Source organism: Macrotis lagotis, chromosome 1, assembly GCF_037893015.1.
Source record: "Macrotis lagotis isolate mMagLag1 chromosome 1, bilby.v1.9.chrom.fasta, whole genome shotgun sequence".
NCBI lineage: Eukaryota > Metazoa > Chordata > Mammalia > Peramelemorphia > Peramelidae > Macrotis > Macrotis lagotis.
The window spans coordinates 782,585,665-782,603,749 of record NC_133658.1 but is presented as its reverse complement, the minus strand read 5'-3'; the positions used below and the strand labels follow the sequence as shown (position 1 = coordinate 782,603,749).

Here is an 18,085-nt window from a genome sequence, read left to right as displayed (position 1 = left end):
CTAAACCAGGTTGAGGTAACCAACAACCCTCAAATCAGATTAGGAAATTAGGGAATATCTATTCCAAGCTTGTGAAGACTTCCTCTAGTGGAATAAGCAGATGAGAACAAGGAGGTGGCTGAGGCAGGCACTGTGGAATAATTAGACCATGGTTAGACATTGAAGATACCAAGGTCAGCTACTACATTCTGGACCATCACTGGTTGTTTTGATTTTTGTCTTGCCACTGGACTTTATTGAGTCTGAAAGAGACAGCAAGACTAACAACTTTGAGCAACTTTGCCTTGCCTAAACCCAACTCACAAACAAGTTGAGACATCACTGGTCTTGTGATATCATTGGGTCTCTTTGAAAATGAAGGATGAACAACAACAATTAATAAGCAAAGTTATGAACAGTTGCCAAAAGAAAATTTGCAAATTATAAGTCACTACATGAAAACTACTCTGATAGGAAGAGAGATGCAAATTAAAGGAACTCTGGATTTACTTCATTCTTTGTAAATTGGCAAAGAAAGAACAATGTTGGAGAGATTTGGAGAAGATAGGCATACTGTTACATTGTTGATGGAGCTATAAAGTGGTCCAAACTTTCTGAATTTCAATTTGGAATTACACTAGAAAAATGACTATTAGCAGACATACACATCCAAAAATCAGAGACAGAAATAAATGCCAAAATAGAGTCTCTGTTTGAGAGGAGTGAAGTCACTTATTTTTTCATGCTCTAGGACTATGCAGCTTCCTCTTCATTCATCATTTTATTTCTCTGGCATCAATACCCTCTGTACACCACTTCTTTCTACCTCTTGTTCTAGAATCAAATCAATGTTACTCTTGCCTCTGGCAAGATAGGTCGATTGACTTCCTTACTGTTCCACTCACAAACTTTGGAACTTTCCAAAATCTTTTCCAAACCACGACTCCCTTCCCTGGCAATCACTCCCCTATATGTTGTGTCTTCTTCTTTGGAATATAAACTCCTCAAAGGCAAGTGCTTCTCACATTTGCTTTTATATTTCCAGAGCTTAGCATAGTGCTCAGCTCATAGTAGGTAGTTGATATTTTTCTTTCACATGCTAAAATATTCATTGCAGTACTCTTGATGGTTACAAAGGACTGAAAACAAAGTGAATGTCCGTCATTGGAGAATGATTGAAAAACATGAATATAACAAAACATGATAATGCATTATGAATATAAGGATTCAGAGAAACACTGGCAGATTTTTCAGGAATTGTAGAGTGAAATAAAAGAACAATATACAGAATGACTAAAGTCAGGAAATGAAAATATAAATTCCACAGAGTAATGGAAAGATCAAAGATAAGTAAACACACTACCCTCACAGCAGCACTATGCCTTAGTGATATGTTGTGTATATTGAAAAAGTTGAGGATCACTGTACTGTATCTTGAAGTTCCTAAATCCAGTTAGTTTTTATAGTAAAGCTTATTTATTATCTACCATATTGCTATGTCATGAGAAAGCTTTGTTCTTAATGAAATATAGGTATGGTGTCATCCAAAATTGTTGATTTTATGAATGTGACTACGCTTAAAGGTCAAAAATGTTACATTTCACCCCTCCCCTAGGATTCTCCTGTACCCTTAAAGGGACTCTAGGGTATTCAAGATCTCTACCATTGGCTCATGCCCCCACCAATGACTTTCTCCCAATTACAGAGGTCTTTTGAACCTTAGTTCCATTTAACCATTTAAGAGTCAGATTAGCAAAAGAATATTAACTTCAAAGGTATGGAAAGAATAAAAATACAAACATCCCTCTAATACACGGGGTACATAATCACCCAATACACATCACTTCTAGTTCTGGAGAAAGGAGGGAGATAAGGTTCATAATTTAACTCAGTTTTAATGTAACACAATCCCACCAAATTCCAAGTCCAAGGCCCCTCAAGTTCCTTAATTCTCAGAGTTTCCTTATTGGTCTGTGACAACATCCAGCCTGGAATCCTGCCTCCATCACTCGAGTCTGGATCTGAGGACCTTTCCCTCCGTACCTAGAACTGAAAAAGACAAATGAAAAAGATAAAAACAAAATGACAAGCCTGCTTCTCAGAGCCATATGCCTAAAGGAGGTGGGGGAAGGAGGATAATCTGTCCTCCCTCCTAACTTGTTTCATAGAGCTTGTGCTGTGGGTGAATAGAATCTTTATCCTCTGTATGTTGCCAGAAAAGAGTTACTTTCCCAGTATGGTAGTTTTAAAGATGCAGGCAATGGAAAGAAATTGTTCTCACCCATATGGTAAGGAATGCAGAATGTCTTCTCTCAGAAGCAGGTGTCTGTAATTTTCACATGGGTGCAAAACAAAGCCCATTATAGTTATGTATCATGGCATAGGCTTTTGGGGGCTGTCAGAACTAACAAATATAGAGTGTAGGTGATTTAGAATAACCTGGATTTATCAAACCTTGGAAAGTCTGACTTTTAGTTATAGGAGCAGCTTTGCTTAGAGAACTTGTCTTTTCCCATTACCATGGAAAATACATTTTTTTTTTCCTGTGGTGCTTCCCTGGAGATCTTGGTATATTTTCAAGTCAAAATCTCAACTTTTTCATCTATTCTGTTAAATAATTTGACATAGATTCCAAATTGGAGAGGTGGTTCTTATTGCCATCATTTAAAGTTAAGAATTTAGAAAGTAACCACATCCCCAATCCCTATCTGTATCATTGTTAAAACTGGTCAGTAACTTTAGAAAGTTAGTAGTGGTCAGGGAGGGACTTTCTCCCCTCAGATAAATTCCAGATGAACCTCCTCCTGCCCTGTTCACTGTACTGCACCAGCATGGGTGCAACCTTTGTTAGTTATATCACAGGTTGGGTATATTGTAATCATATACATGTGACAAGAATGATACCTTGAGTGGCATTATCAAAAGACAAAAGCTATTTGTTCAAAAATATTGTGTAAATATTATTTGTTATGATAAAATCTAAAAATCTGAATTGAGGAAAGACTAAACAAAATGTGGTATATGAGATGAAATACTATAATATAATTAAGATGCAAATATGAGAGATGGATTGAAATTTAGAAATAGATGTGAAATAATCTAAAGTCAAAAAAACCTGTGAAATAATGTAAAGTTAAAAATAGCATACATTTGGGCTGTAATTCTGCAAAAGGAAAATAGATAAGCAGCTATTGTGATAATGAAAAACAAAGACAATGAATGGGAAGAAAGAGAAGGAAGGAGTAATGAATGGATGAGTTGTTAGAGTCATTTATGAAGAAAGGTCTTTTAAAATAGTTGGTTGTAAAAATGTACATTTGATGTTTTGTTATTGCTTAATTAGGTCTTGAAACTACAAGTAACCTTGGAGTTCATTGATTCAATCTCCTCAATTTACAGATAAGGAAACTGAGGCATAGAAAGGTAAAGTAATTGATTAAGGTCACCCAAAGAGGTGGCAGAGCCAACATGTAACCCAGGTACTTTAACTTCAAATACAGCACTCCTTGTCCCATACCACCTCCTCCCACTCCTAGGGAGTAATTATGACTGAGAGACGTCCCATATGCCCTATCTTGATACCCACAGTAGTAGAAAAAGCCCTGAATTTGAGATACAGAATTGAGTTCAAATCCTGATTCTTCTACTTACTATATATGTATGACCTTGGGTGAGTTCCTCACCTCTTTGAGTCTATAATTCTCCACCTGTCCAAAGGAGGGGTGAGTGGACTAGATAACATTTAAGGTTCCTTTCAGTTCTAAAAGAACAATTTTGCCAATTAGAAGAAAACCCTCACTCAACACACTGGATGGATATTCTCTGGAAGATCTGTAGGATGATGTAGAAATGAATCTCATAGGACATACAAGTGTGGATTTCAATCAGCATTGTTGGAAAGCATATTCAATTCAACCTGACCTACTCATATATTTTTTTTTTTTGCCACAAAGAGATTTTTCTTATGGTAGCCTTTATGTCATTTCTCCTGCCTTATAAGGACATCTATGGTCTGATCTTATCTACCTAACCTGGTAGTTTTATTTCTAATTATTCCCAAACTGGTTCCCCTTACCTAATTTGGTCATTCTTGCCTATGTGCCTTTGTTTATGTGTAATCTTGAGCAAATCATTCAATTCATCTGGGCCTCAGTTTCCTTGCCTGTAGAACAAGGGAATTGACCTTTATGATTCATATATCCCCTTCTGTGCTGAAATTGCGTGCTTATTAGTGTGAAAAAGGCCATGTTACAGAATTGTCAGTAATGATAAAAAGAAAAAATATAAAATATACCATACAGAAGAACCTAGAATAATCAGAGACCTAGATTAAGTGACCCAATAGGTCTTTTCTATTTTAAGTTTCTATGCTTTTATGAAATTGAAAAACATTCCAGTTTAAGAAAGTCAAATTCAATTATACTCTTGTTGAATCCTGTTCACCTCTTTAGATTAAAACTGTCATTGACTAGGGTCAGAAATGTGTTTGTGTGTGTGTGTGTGTGTGTGTGTGTGTGTGTGTGTGTGTGTGTTTTGATAGTGTCCATGGTGTAGGTATATCACAAAATGGGGATATGGGGAAAAGAAACTAGGAGAAAAGTCAGAATTGCATAGCAATGTTAAAAGAATATCACACTTTTAGCATCCTGATGAAAAGAGCCAGAAGCTTTGAAGGAAATATTCTTAATCTCTAAAACACGTTTGGTTTTGTTCAAAAAAGATAGCAGGAAGGACTCCTGAAATTACTGTTTCTAATTCAGATCTAATGTCAAAAAATATTTTGGATATGTCATCATCATCATTAGATAGACTTTTTTTTTAGTCAACATTTAATTGATGGAAATTTAAATATGACACTCTAGCATATTCTTGTGTAGATTATAGAATAACAAAAATTTTGAGATCATTTAGTCCAACCCCTTACTTTATAGGTAAGGGAACTGTAGTGACAAACCTAAAATCACACAACTTGTAGTTAGTAGCATAGATGGAACTTTTTTTTTTAAAATAATGGATGAAAGCAACTTTCATTGAATGGAAGAAGAAATAAGGAGCTCTAGATAAACATTGAAATGTTGCTATTCAGTCATGTCTAACTTTTCATGACTCCATTTGGGGTTGTCTTTGTCATAGAGTGCTTTGTCATTTCTTTCTCTAGCTCATTTTATAGATGAGGAAACTGAGGAAAATGACTTGTCTGGGGTTATACAGCTAGAAAATGTCCAAAGTCAGAAATGGACTCAGGATGATGAATTTCTAGACCTGGAACTCTATCCATTGTGCCACTTAGCTACTCCCAACATCAAATGAATGAATTATCCTTGTTTCAGACATAGAAACTTTTCAATCAATAGGAAAATAAAGAAACATAAGATGATTCACACTGAAAGACCTAGGGAAAGACAAAATGAGTATTCAAGGATGGTAAAGGTAGCCTGTCTCTCTCAACAAATAGGACCTTTCTGATGTTCATACACTCATTGGTGGATAAAAGGAGAGATGTTACAAATTTGAGTGTATTGATCATGAAAACAAGAGAAAGTCTTGGGTTAGTTCATGAGTCTTAGATTTGGAGCTAGAAAGAATCTAGGTCATTAAGTCTAATCCCCTCACTTTGTAAATGAGGAAACTATAAAGCCCAGAGAAGGAAAGGGACCTAAACAACATCACCTAGGTGGTTAAGTGACCAAGTGGGGATTCAAATTCATATCCTGGGATTCCAAAAGACACTACTTAGATATCTCATCCTAATCCTATCCAGAAATATCACTATTGCTTTCACCTTAGGTCTAGTAGGTGGCTCCAGAGAGTGAGAATACTTGATCTAGTTTTTTTTTATTGGTAGCAATACTAGATTGAAAAAAAACTGAAGGGAATAACTGCTCTCAGTGATGTCTGAAAAGTTAGAAGAGATGCTACAGGACTGGAAATGGGTAAAGTAGAGGGGAATGAGTTTAACTAAAAGAGTTAGAAGAAACCTCCTTGGTCTTTTCACTCCAAACCATACTATAAAAAAAAATCTTCACTACAACATACCCAATAAGTATCTGAATTTCCCCATTATCCCCTACTCTACACCTTATACTCTTTGATATTGTCCTGTATGTTTTCTTTTTTAACTTCAGCCTCTAATAAAGAGGAAGTCTTTTTCCACACCAAGGCTAATCCTGCTACTTGTACCCTTGATTTCATCCCTTCCTGCTCTCCAATAAATTTCCTTCCCCCATCCCACACTGTAACATCTCTAATCTCCCTAATCTTCAGTCTTGCCCTACCCACTATCTCCTTCCCTGATTTTATAAACACTCCCAGTTCTTTCTTCCCCACCACCACCATCCTTATAAAATCCCTCACTTTATTTTACCATCTTCTTAAGCTATCATCCTATATCCTTCCTTTTGCAGCAAAAGTTGTAGAAATTGCTATCTATATTCATTGCCTCCACTTCTCCTCTCATTCACTTTTCATTCCTCTTGCAATCTGACTTTTAACCTTATTACTCACTTTTCTCTTTCAAATAGCAGACCAGTGTAGTGTTGGAGCAGTACAAACTATGAGTTTGTGAAATCTGTCTTCTCTCTGTCCACCTCCCTTTAACCACCAGAAGAATTTATGAAAAGATAGGCAGAAAGATTTGAATAAACCATTGAAAGAGTTAAGTTTAAAAAATGTAAGTCTGGGGTGGTTAGGTGGCACAGTGGATAGAGCACTGGCCCTGGAGTCAGGAGTACCTGAGTTCAAATACGGCCTCAGACACTTAATAATTACCTAGCTGTGTGGTCTTGGGCAAGCCACTCAACCCCATTGCCTTGCAAAAACAAAATAAACAAAACAAAAAAAACCAAAAACCTAAAAAAAAAAATGTAAGTGTCCATAGCACATTGTTGGCTCATGGCATCATCTGCATCAGGATCTGAGAAACTATTGAATCAAGGGAGTTTCTCAATGCTGTAAGGCATGCTCCTGTTAAACCCAGTTAAATAAAAATCTAGACTTTGAGAGAACTTCATGAGACTACCACAAAGGAAGAAAAGATCTTCCACCCAAGTAAGGCCTCTTTCTCATCTGGGAACATCCCTCTGCCCTTGTAGCCACTTGATTTGATTGGTGGGAGAATCCAGAACCTCCATTTGAGGGGTGTTCCTAGGCCAACCAACCCCCTCTAGGTTTTCCTCCTGACTACTGACTTTCTAGACTTTTTTTCCTCTGTCATGTCCTCCAAAGATAGCTTCACCTTCAACTCCCAAGTACATTTTTCACATCACTTTGATGTGTTGTCTTCCCAAATTTGAAAATAAGGACATGGATTATCTTTTTTTTTAACTTGTGTCTGCATTCTCAGTGTATAGTCAGTGACACACTGATGGCACTTAATAAATGCTTATTGACTTGTTTCTCCAAAGATACCAATGACCTTTCATTAGCCAAGTCCAGTAGCCTTTTCACATTTGACTGGTCACCTTCTCTTTTTGGAATTTCATGACACTGCTCTTTCTTGGCTCTCATCTTATCTGACTGGACATTCCTAAGTCTTCTAAGTCATAATCCATATCCTGTCCACTAATTGTGGATGTACCCAATGAATTTGGTCTGTAACCTTTTCTCTCTTCTCTCTACATTCTCGGTGACCTAACCACCTCCCCTGCAAGGTTCATACTACATAGATGACTCCTAGTTCTATATACCCTTGTCTTATCTCAATCTTAAACTTCATATTCCCATCACCAAATACTTCCTCAAGCTCACTATGTCTAAAACAGAAGTCATCATCTTTGCCTTCAATAGTTTCCTCCTTATTAATTTCCTATTGCTCTTGAAGGTACCACTCTTTCCAGGCTTCTAGATATGCAATCCTAGTCAAACTCAACTCTTCTATTTCCCCCATTCTCCCCAACTAATCAGTTTACAAATTTCATGGATCCTACCTCTACAATACTTTCCATACCTGTTACTTTTATTCAGTTAATATAGTTAGCATCAAACCTAATTCAGGTCTTCATCACATTTCCTTACATTATTACAAGAAACAAACTTCTAAGTTACCTTTATCAAATTTCTTCCTTCTGCAATCTGTCCTTTACATAGCTGCCAAAATGAGCCGCCTCAAGCAAAGATCTAAATATTTCCCTTTTTTTTTTTGCTCCAGAAGCTCCAATGGTTCCTTATTGTTTTTAGGATCAATTACAAACTTTTTGTTTGACTTTCAAAGTTCTTCACAGTCCAGTCTTCTTTACTAGACTGTTATATGTCACTTTTTTGCATGGATTCTATGATCCATTCAAATTGGATTACTTGTTTCACTCCATATATGGTATTATGTTTTCTGTACCTTTGTCCAGGATGTACAGTTCTCTGGAATGCATTTCATCCTTGCCTCTGTCACTTAAAACCTCTAGCTTCCTTCACAGTTCAAATCAAATGCCACCTATTCTCATGCCTACTCATTGCTAGTGTCCTTTCCTCAAAATTACTTTTAGTATATTTGATTTTAATTTTACAAGGTGTTTCCTCTCAACATAATTATAGATTCTCAACAGCAGGGATTATTTCGTTTTTTAACTCTGTGTCTCACAACCTTAGCTCAGAATCCAGTAAAGTGACTGTTACATAGTAAGTGTTTAATAAATGCACATGAATTAATTAAATGAATTCTGATGATCTGAAAAATATTAGTTATTCACAAAATGCAGGTGGATGCTGCCCATATTTGTCACAATTACTATTTTCCTTTTGTTAAAAAAGGGAATAATAACACTTCCATTCCTTACTTCATAGAGTTGTTGAGAGGAAAGTGTTCTATAAATCTCAATGGATTGAGAGAATTCTCTTGAGGTACATCCATGCTGAGGAGCTGCCATAATCATTGTAGTGACTAATATGTACTCATTTAAATTTCTGAGCAAAATATGGACATTTGTGTGTGTGTGTGTGTGTGTGTGTAAGTATATATGTGTAAGTATATATTATGTATGTATGTATAAATACCCATAAATGCATGCCTCCTACTAATATTAAAAAGAAATCACAGAAAAGAATTTAATAATTCCTTTGAGAGCTTTTCCTTCCCCTATGCTTTCTACCCATTTGTTTTGATCCTGGATACCTAGGAAGGACAGATTTAAGTTTATTCCATTTTCTATTGATTGGTGAGGAACCAATTGGTTTAAAACTTTCAGCAAATCTCATTCCTCCAGCCCTCAGTTTCTTTGTGTAAAAAATTAAGCAGTTACACTAGATGATTTCTAAGTTCCTTTCATGGCTATCATTCTTTTTAAAAAAAAACAACTCAGTTTATGACCATTAACTTTGACCTTTTATTTAGTTTTCGGGTTCAGAGAGTTTTCAACATTAAATGTTTCCCTTGAGCCTCAAAAAACTCTCTGCAAGAGGGGTGGAGCCAAGATGGTGGTGTGAAGGCAGGAATTCCTGGAAACTTGTCCCCCCCCCCCCAACTCCAAAAGCCATCAAATTATGACTCTACCCAAAATTTAGAGGGACAGAACCCACAGAAAGACTGAGTGATGCAATTTCCCAGACCAAGGCAACTTAGAAATTCATGGGAAAGGTGTGTTTCATTGGGTTGGGGTGGGGGGGTTTTGGAAAAAGCCAGCATGGCTGCAGCCACAGCCTCAGTGCGGCACAGCATGGTGCAAGTGTCCATGGCAGAGGAGGTGGTTTCCAGACCTCTTGGCCCAGGGATCATGGGGACAGCCAAGGGTTGGTGAAAGAACTCTGCTGCAACATAGTATGTATGGAGCAGAGCTCTGGCCTCAGAGAAGCCCTGCAGTGAGAACTAGCAGTGGATGTCAACAGAACCACCCAGCATATCCAGAGCTCTCAGCCCATAGCTGGTAAGGGGATCAGTGGAGACTGCAGAGGTCTCTCTACTCTCTCTGGGGCAAGACTCAGCTGTTTACCCACACTCAGATCCAGGTTACAATCTGGGCTCCCATAACACATAGCCAAGCAGGGACCATCCTCACAGCTCCAGGGCAGAGAGGAGGGCCTGAAGACAGGCAAGAGAGCAGTTACAGTCCCTAATAAGACCTTGGAGGAATTAAGGTCCCTGTGGGTTGTCTCAAAAATCCCCCCAAACCTTGGAAGTGCAGTAAAATAGTTATGGGATGAGGAAATGAGCAAATAACAGAAAAAGAAGAATCTGACCATAGAAAATTACTTTGGTCCCACTGAAGACCACAATACATACTCAGATGATGACAAAATCAAAGCCTCTGTATCCAAAACCTCCAAGAGAAATAGAAAATGGATGCAGGCTATGGATGAGCTCAAAAAACTCTGAAAAAGCAATTAAGGGAGGTAGAGGAAAAATTGAGAGGAAAAATGAGAGTGATGCAGTTAAATCATGAAAACCAAGTCAGCAGCTTGGTGAAAGAAATAGAAAAAATACTGAAGAAAATAATATGTTAAAAACCAGTTTAGGTCAAATGGAAAAAGCAACATAAAAGGAAAATGAGGAGAAGAATGCCTTAAAAAGCAGAACTGGACAGCTGGAAAAGGAGTTAAAGCCTCTGTAGAAAATAACTCCTTGAAATGCAGAATGGAACTAAGGAAAGCTGATAACTTTGTGAGAACTCAGGAAGAAATAAAACTTTACCCAAAACCCCCCAAAATTAGAAGAAAATGTGAAATATCTCATTGGAAAAAAACAACTGATCTCAAATATCAGATCCAGAAGAGATAATTTAAAAATTATTGGGCTATCTGAAAGTTATGACCTGGAAAAGAGCCTAGAATTCATTTTTCAAGAAATAAATACAGCAAAATTGCCCTGAGATCCTAGAAGCAGAGGGTAAAATAGAAATTGAGGGAATTCACCTATCAGCTCCTGAAAGAGATCCCAAAAGAAAAACTTCCAGGAATATTATGGTCAAACTCCAAAACTCCCAAGTCAAAGAGAATTCTAAAAGCTGCCAGAAACAAACAATTCAACTACCATGGCTCTATAGTCAGGATTGCACAGGATCTGGCAGCATCCTCATTAAGGACTTGTAGGGCTTGGAATATGATATTCTGGAAGGCAAAATATCTTGGTTTACAACTAAGAGTCAACTACCTAGAAAAACCAAGCATCCTCTTTCAGGGGAAAAGATGGACTTTCAATGAAACAGGGGACTTTCAAACTTTCCTATTGAAACAACCAGAGCTGAACAGAAAGTTTGATCTCCAAGTACAGGACTCAGGTGAACCATAGAAGGGGTGTAAGAGAAGGACTAACTATGAGGAACTTAATGATGTTGACCTGCTTGTATTCCTGCATGGGAAGAAGATACTGATAATTCACATGAACCTTCTCATTCATAAGAGCAGTTAGAAGGAGCATATATAGACAAGGCACAGGGAGGAGCTGAATATATGGTATAATACAGTAAAAAGATGGAGTCAGTGGATGATAAAGGAAAGTACTGGGAGGAAGAAAAAGGAGAGGAAGAAGGGGCTAAGATAGTTCACATAAGAGTTTTAAAAAAAAGCTTTGGGGGCAGCCCTGGAGTCAGGAGTACCTGGGTTCAAATCCGTCTCAGACACTTAATTACCTAGCTGTGTGGCCTTGGGGAAGCCACTTAACCCCATTTGCCTTGAAAAACCTAAAAAAAACCCCAAAACAAAAACAAAAGCTTTGACAATGGGAGAGGGTGAGGGGGAATGAATAAGCCTTCATTCTCATCAGAAATGGGTCAGAGGAAATAACAAACACACTTAATAGGGCATAGAAATCTATCTTACCCTAGAGAAAAATGAGAGGAAAGGGATGAGATAAGTGGGAATAGGGAGAGGGAAGGGAGGGAGTAGGTGATAGAAGAGAGGGAAGATCGTTGGAGAAGGTACTCAGATACAACACACTTTTGGACAGGACAGGGTGAAAGGAGAGAGAGAGAGAGAGAGAGAGAGAGAGAGAGAGAGAGAGAAGGAGGGAGAAAGAGAGAGAGAATGGAATAGATGAGAGTGGGGTGGAATAAAATAGAGGGGAAATATAGCTAGTGATAGCAATTGTGGGAAAAACAATGAAACAACTTCTCTGATGGCTATGATGGGACAGGCAACTCATCCCAGAGATAGAGCTATTAGAATCTGAACACAGACTGAAGGGTACTTTTTTTTCTCTCTCACTATTCTTGAGGTTCCTCATCTTTTTGGGGGAGGGGGGTTTATTATTATTCTCACAAGATTATTATAATAATATATGATAAATAAAAATAAAAATAGGAAAAAACTTTGCAAGAAAATGTTATTAATATCTCCATTTTTGATTTGAGGAACCCAAGGGTCAGCAAAATTAAATTTTATATATATATATATATATATCTTTAGCCCTATAGGGCTAAATCTCTGAATTCCAAGTTAGTAGCTCTTTCTACTTCAGTACAGAAATTTATAGAAGAACTTATAATATGACAGTTGACAATATGCAAACCAACCTTATTAAGTACACTTCCACAGTTTCTCAAAAAAATTAGATAACAGTTCAGGAAAATGATCCTTTTATATTATAGTCTGCTGATCTTACCATAGCAACAGTCATCTTCAGTTTCCTAACTTCAAGAGATTAAAAAAAAATCAGCACTGTTATTTTTTTACATGAAGACCTTTTTCTTTGTTTCCAACTAGGCATATTGTTTCTCTCAAGAAGAGCCCTCTGATCAACGCTAATTAATTATTAATTCCTAGGTCTAATGATAGTTATTCACTTATCAATGGGCTTCTGAGAGATGATGAAAAGTAGCATGAAGTGCTAGGTCCTAGTTAACATCATTTTGATTGCATATTCCCTGAAGTCACATTTGCATACATGTGAAAAAATTATTCTGATTGATTCTGTTTCTATGAGTGAAGGGGGAAAATGCAGAGGTGTACAATCTGTTCCTGCTCTGTGTTTTAAAATTTTAACATTTTCAATAATTTTAAATTGTGCACATACAGAATCTTATTCCTATTGGTCAAAAGATAAAATACTTTTCTGTCTTCTTCTGCTTAGTATCTTGCTTATGGCATATCTTCATTTCTCAAAGCCTGTCCCTTTCCTCAAGTTTGTCAAGTTTCACTTTAGGTACTAAACTTTGAATAAGAATCAGACAGCCTTTGTAAACTTAAAATTATTGGGGAGTAGGGAATAGGTAGAGTTAGACAAGAAGTCTTTTTTACAACCCTTCTCTGTAGTCAGTGACTCTCTGACTAGATAATTTTACATTTGAACTTTTTTCCCATTTAAGAAAATAATTGTGCACTTCTCATTAGTTACACCTGAAAGCACAAAAGTAAATTTACAATCTTAAAGTGATCTAAATATAAAATACAGGCATTTAAAAGGACTATTAAGAGTTTGCACTTTTCATTGCTCTTTTTATAGGTGTTCAGTAAATATTTTAAAACTGAAATTCAGTCATAAAAATTCACTTTTGAAAGCTGTGTTTTTCCATGTATCTTGAAAGTCAGAAAATACTCTGCAGCCCCCAGTCCTCTCTAAATGGAATCTAAAGACAAAGTGCTAAGGTGGCTATTCTTATTATTACTAGCTTGATGTCAATAAGAGTGCCTTGCTACTGAGACTATCTGTCCTGCTCCCTTCCTCCTTTTCAAATCTGGGCTCAGCTCAACGTCCATCTATATTGGCATGTCCCATATATATTGTTGGACAAACTTTATAAGGTGTCCATTTAAATACATGTTGAAATCTGGGCAACAAGACATTGTTCATTCTGTGTGGGTGTACAAACCAAGCCAAACTCTTTTGAATAATTACAGATCTTTTCCATATCTTGGAGCTTAATGCTAGCAAAGGCAATTTCATGCAACAATAATAGTTAACATTTATAGAGCATTTTAAAATGTGTAAAGTCTTGTACATTCATTATGTCTCTTGATTCTCAAAACACCAGTGAAATAGGTACTATTTCTTCCATTTTTCAAGTGAGGAAACTTCTTCTGAGAGAAGTTAAATGACTTGCCCAAGGTCATCCGAGGTAGGATTCAAACTCAGATCTTCTGGACCCCAAGTCAACACTCTAGCCTTGCAAACAGAATCATCTGAAAGACCTTATCATATGTGGGGAATCCCTTCTCAACTTTGATGTTGCTCTAGATTTCTTCTTTCATAGTTTTAAATTTTTAGGGAAACATTATTTCTCTTTTTTTATACCTCAACAATATTGATTATTAGAGGATCATAGAACAAGTTTCTTTCTGTTGTTACATAATGTTGAATAATTTCTGATATATTGATGAAACTTTGTTGTAAAAGAGTGTGTGAGGCAGTTTTTGTTCTACCAAATTGAATACTTTTGTAATAAAAAATAGCACAATGGGATTTCATATTTTCTATATCTTTAAGTCAATTGTAAGATAGTCAAGAGGTAGCCATTGTAAAATATTATTTAAAAATACTGTTTCCTTGAAGATGCCCTCAATTTGCATATAGATAGCTTCCTCAAAGCCTTTAAATAATAATAATAATAAGCATAATAACTGACATTTATATATATATATATTATATATATTGCTTTAAGTTTTAAGGTACTTTCTACATTATCTCAATTTATCCTTACAATAATTTAGTGAGATAGGTCCTATTATTTTCTTCATTTTGCAGTTGAGGAAACAAAAAAAGTTAACTGTATATGGAGCGTAGACATATAATATAGCAGTTGCTAATGTATTCTTAGCCACTTTTTCTTTTGAAATAAGGTCCAATATCTTTTTCAATGACTTCTTACCACACCTTTTTTGAATTAATTTCATTCCTTGAACCCCACAAATACATTTCCTGTAATGAAGATTAAAAAAGAAAGAAGAAAAAAGTTAAGCAAAAATAACCAATTCATTAACCTAATCTGACTACAGATGTGATGTTCCATACCCATAATCTTCCACCTCTGCAAAGAATGGGGGTGGGCTTACATTTTCTCAGCTCTTTTTTTTGGAAGAAATATATGCATTTTAAATTATAGTGTTCTGTTATATTTTCTTTTCCAATAAGCATTTAAGTGCCTATAATATCCAAGTACATAATTGAGGAAAACAATGACTAAAAAATGAAATGTTCTCTGCTTTCAAGAAACATATTCTCATGACTTTTCATAGCTATTTTATTATATCCAACTTGCTTCATAAATCTTTATAACCTCAAAAACCTGATGCAGAAGAATAAATATATAGGTAGAAAAACAGTTGGATTTGGAGTCAGAGAACCCCAGTTAGAATATCAGTTGTTAATTACTGGAAATGTGCTGTTGGACAGGTCACTTTACCTCTCTGGGTCTCAGTTTAATTATATACAATTGAGGGAGCTTCATAATATGCAACAAGAATTTGTTAATCAATTTGCTAATTTGTTAATGTCGTTTTGGTCTCCAATAATGGACACAAGAACCGCCACTATCATGTATGTATGTATGTTGTATATATGTGTGTATGTATATATGTGTTGGGGAGGGAATTGAAGGGATTAGTGGTTAATTGTGGGAACTGAGTGAACCACACTGACTCCATCTTGTGACAACTCCGGAGCTGGCTTAGTTTCCTTTCTGTTCAATTGTGGTTCTAGTACAAACTCTGTCCTATAAGAAAACTTCATTCAATTGTAGAAATTGGGAGAAATTTTTATTGTATTATTTGAACCTAGCCCTATGTGCCTTGGAAACTGGACCACCTCTTCCTGCTGCTTAGAGACCTTAACTAAGGACCTGGTCAAATTCAAAAACTGACAAAATTTTTTTCACAGTTGTATATCTCAAGTAACCCACAGGTATTATCTGAAAACTGTCTCTGTACAGATTAATGTTATTGTTTCCATGTTCCTTTGATTATTTACAGACCCTTTGGGGAATGGGACATTTCTGAATTCAGAGAATTACAGCTATTCATTCTCTCCCTTCCAATTTGGAAAATCCTCAATTTTTCCTCTAAATAGAAATCAGATTGCCTAATATATTTTTTTCTTTTAATAAATTGGCCTTGTCTGATTGTTTTTAATGTATAAAGATCTGTCTCCCCCTATAATTTGGCATCCAGTTCCAAGCTGAGGAAGGGGCCTAATCCCAATTTTTTGGGCAATAGCCATGATTTGCTTAAGACATCAATATGCTTGGAAGATTGAGTCTTTGTTTCCTCAGTCATTTCATCTTTTACACACCACAACAGTAATACAGCTAGATATTATGAATATGATGGGAAGGTTGATCCCAAAGTCCCTTCTAGACTTAAATCCCATTATTTTGTTAGGAAATTTCATGTAAATTAAAATGCTTTTAGTTGATCATTAAAAGATGGTAATGGGTAGCAGAGTACTAATTCTAAATACTTTATTGTTTCTCCTTAAATCTGCTCTGGGATTTCTAAAAAATCATTCAGATTTCTGCATTCTGAAGTAGTTGCCAACTCCTCCTATCTGATTATTGTCAAAATTTCTCAGTAACATAAGCATATTTCCAATCTTCTCAAGACTATGCAATAATTTTTGCATGAATATTTTACATACATAATCTTGTTTTGAAGTGACCCCCCCCAATTTTCCTGTCAGAGTTTTCATGTATTGTATTTCAAATTCAAAGCTGGCTTCTTTGTCTTTTCTTCTCCTGGTTTTTATTTTAAATTGCTTCTCTCCTGTAATTACTGTAGTGGGAATACTTACATCATGTGATTTATAAAACTACAAAATTTCCATGGTACTTTATTACCTGAGCATGAATAATACATCAGGTCTTGAAATGTCACCACTAAACATCAAATGCGTTTTATATAATCTATTATTGCTGGAGTTTCAAGAAGCCAGCAATCCTAAGAGGCAGCTGCTGAGGTGTAAGTTTGGAAAGAAAGCTGGGTTCAACTTTGTGATTTAATCAGGTGGTGTAAAACTGCATCTAAGAATGAAATAAATTAATGAAAAGAAGAAAAAAGAGGATTCAAGAAATACTTCATTAGAAGTAAGTAAAGAAAAACAGTAAGTTTTTTACTTGGGTAAGTTTAAAGAAAAAAATTTTTAAATGAATGAATTGAAGATTCTGAAATTTCTGTAAGGGGTTAAAAAAAAATACCCAAACTAATAGCATCCCTTCAAACAAAAATACAAACAAACAAAAACCAAAGAGAAAATAATCCCATCAACCAAGGGATTAAAATTTTGAATGAAAGAAGTATAGGGGTGGTTAGGTGGCCTAGTGGGATAAAGCACGGGCCTTGGAGTCAGAAGTACCTGGGTTCAAATCCGGTCTCAGACACTTAATAATTACCTAGCTGTGTGGCCTTGGGCAAGCCACTTAACCCCATTTGCCTTGCAAAAACCTGAAAAAAAAAAGAGAAGTATGCTCCCAAAGTGACACTTTTCATGGGGGGTGGTGGTAGAAAGAGGGTTCAATCATTTTTGTCTTGCATGCCTGAGAAATCCGGGTGTCTTCATTTCAAAAGCTGAAAATTTTTTTATCTTCAGATTCCTGATAATTTGACAAAAATGCTCCTCTCTCCAGTAACCTCTCCCTTTTTTAAAAAGGAATTTTCCTTTCCATTTTTTTATAGTATGTCTCTATTCAGAAGAGGATAATGAAAAATTCTCTCATAGAAGACTTGAAAAAGTTATGATAAATCTATGATTTTTTCCCCTCTTCTTCAGCATGGGGTTAGTTCCCATCCTCACAATTAGTTTGTAGCTATGTCTACACAGTTTGCATTTCTAGATTCACTCAAAGTAGTTATGAATTCAGATGTCTATTGAAAGATTCTTGTACTGCTTTATTCAAAATTTTGTCCTTTTGATAAATTGTCATGGGCCAACTTTTCAGAGTCTGAGACCCAGATAAAGGAGGATACTTTTATTTTCTTGATAATTTTGCAAAACAAAAATACCACCTGAACTGAACCACCACTTAAGTGGATCTTTTGCCTTAGGGTTTTTTTTTTTATTATTTATCTCTTAACTGCAAGAAGGCAGAGGGAGGAAAGCATCATGTTGAAACCAAAATATCATAAACATGTCATTGGTCCTTCTCCTGATGAAGATAAGTCAAAATATGGGATTTGGCCTTTGGTTAAAATTATGAATAAGTGATATAGTCTGGGATTTCAAATGCCATGCCACTTGATCTGTAAGATTATGTATAGA

General features: G+C 36.0%; 1 long non-coding RNA gene across 1 annotated transcript in view; it reads right to left on the bottom strand.

The window, feature by feature from the left end:
* Nucleotides 1-1,858: 1,858 nt before the first annotated feature.
* LOC141488299 (uncharacterized) overlaps nt 1,859-18,085 on the bottom strand; it is a 90,917-nt gene continuing 74,690 nt past the window's right edge. The window contains exon 3 of the long non-coding RNA XR_012468636.1: nt 1,859-2,028. This is a non-coding gene — a long non-coding RNA (uncharacterized LOC141488299). The remainder of the gene's footprint in view (nt 2,029-18,085) is intronic.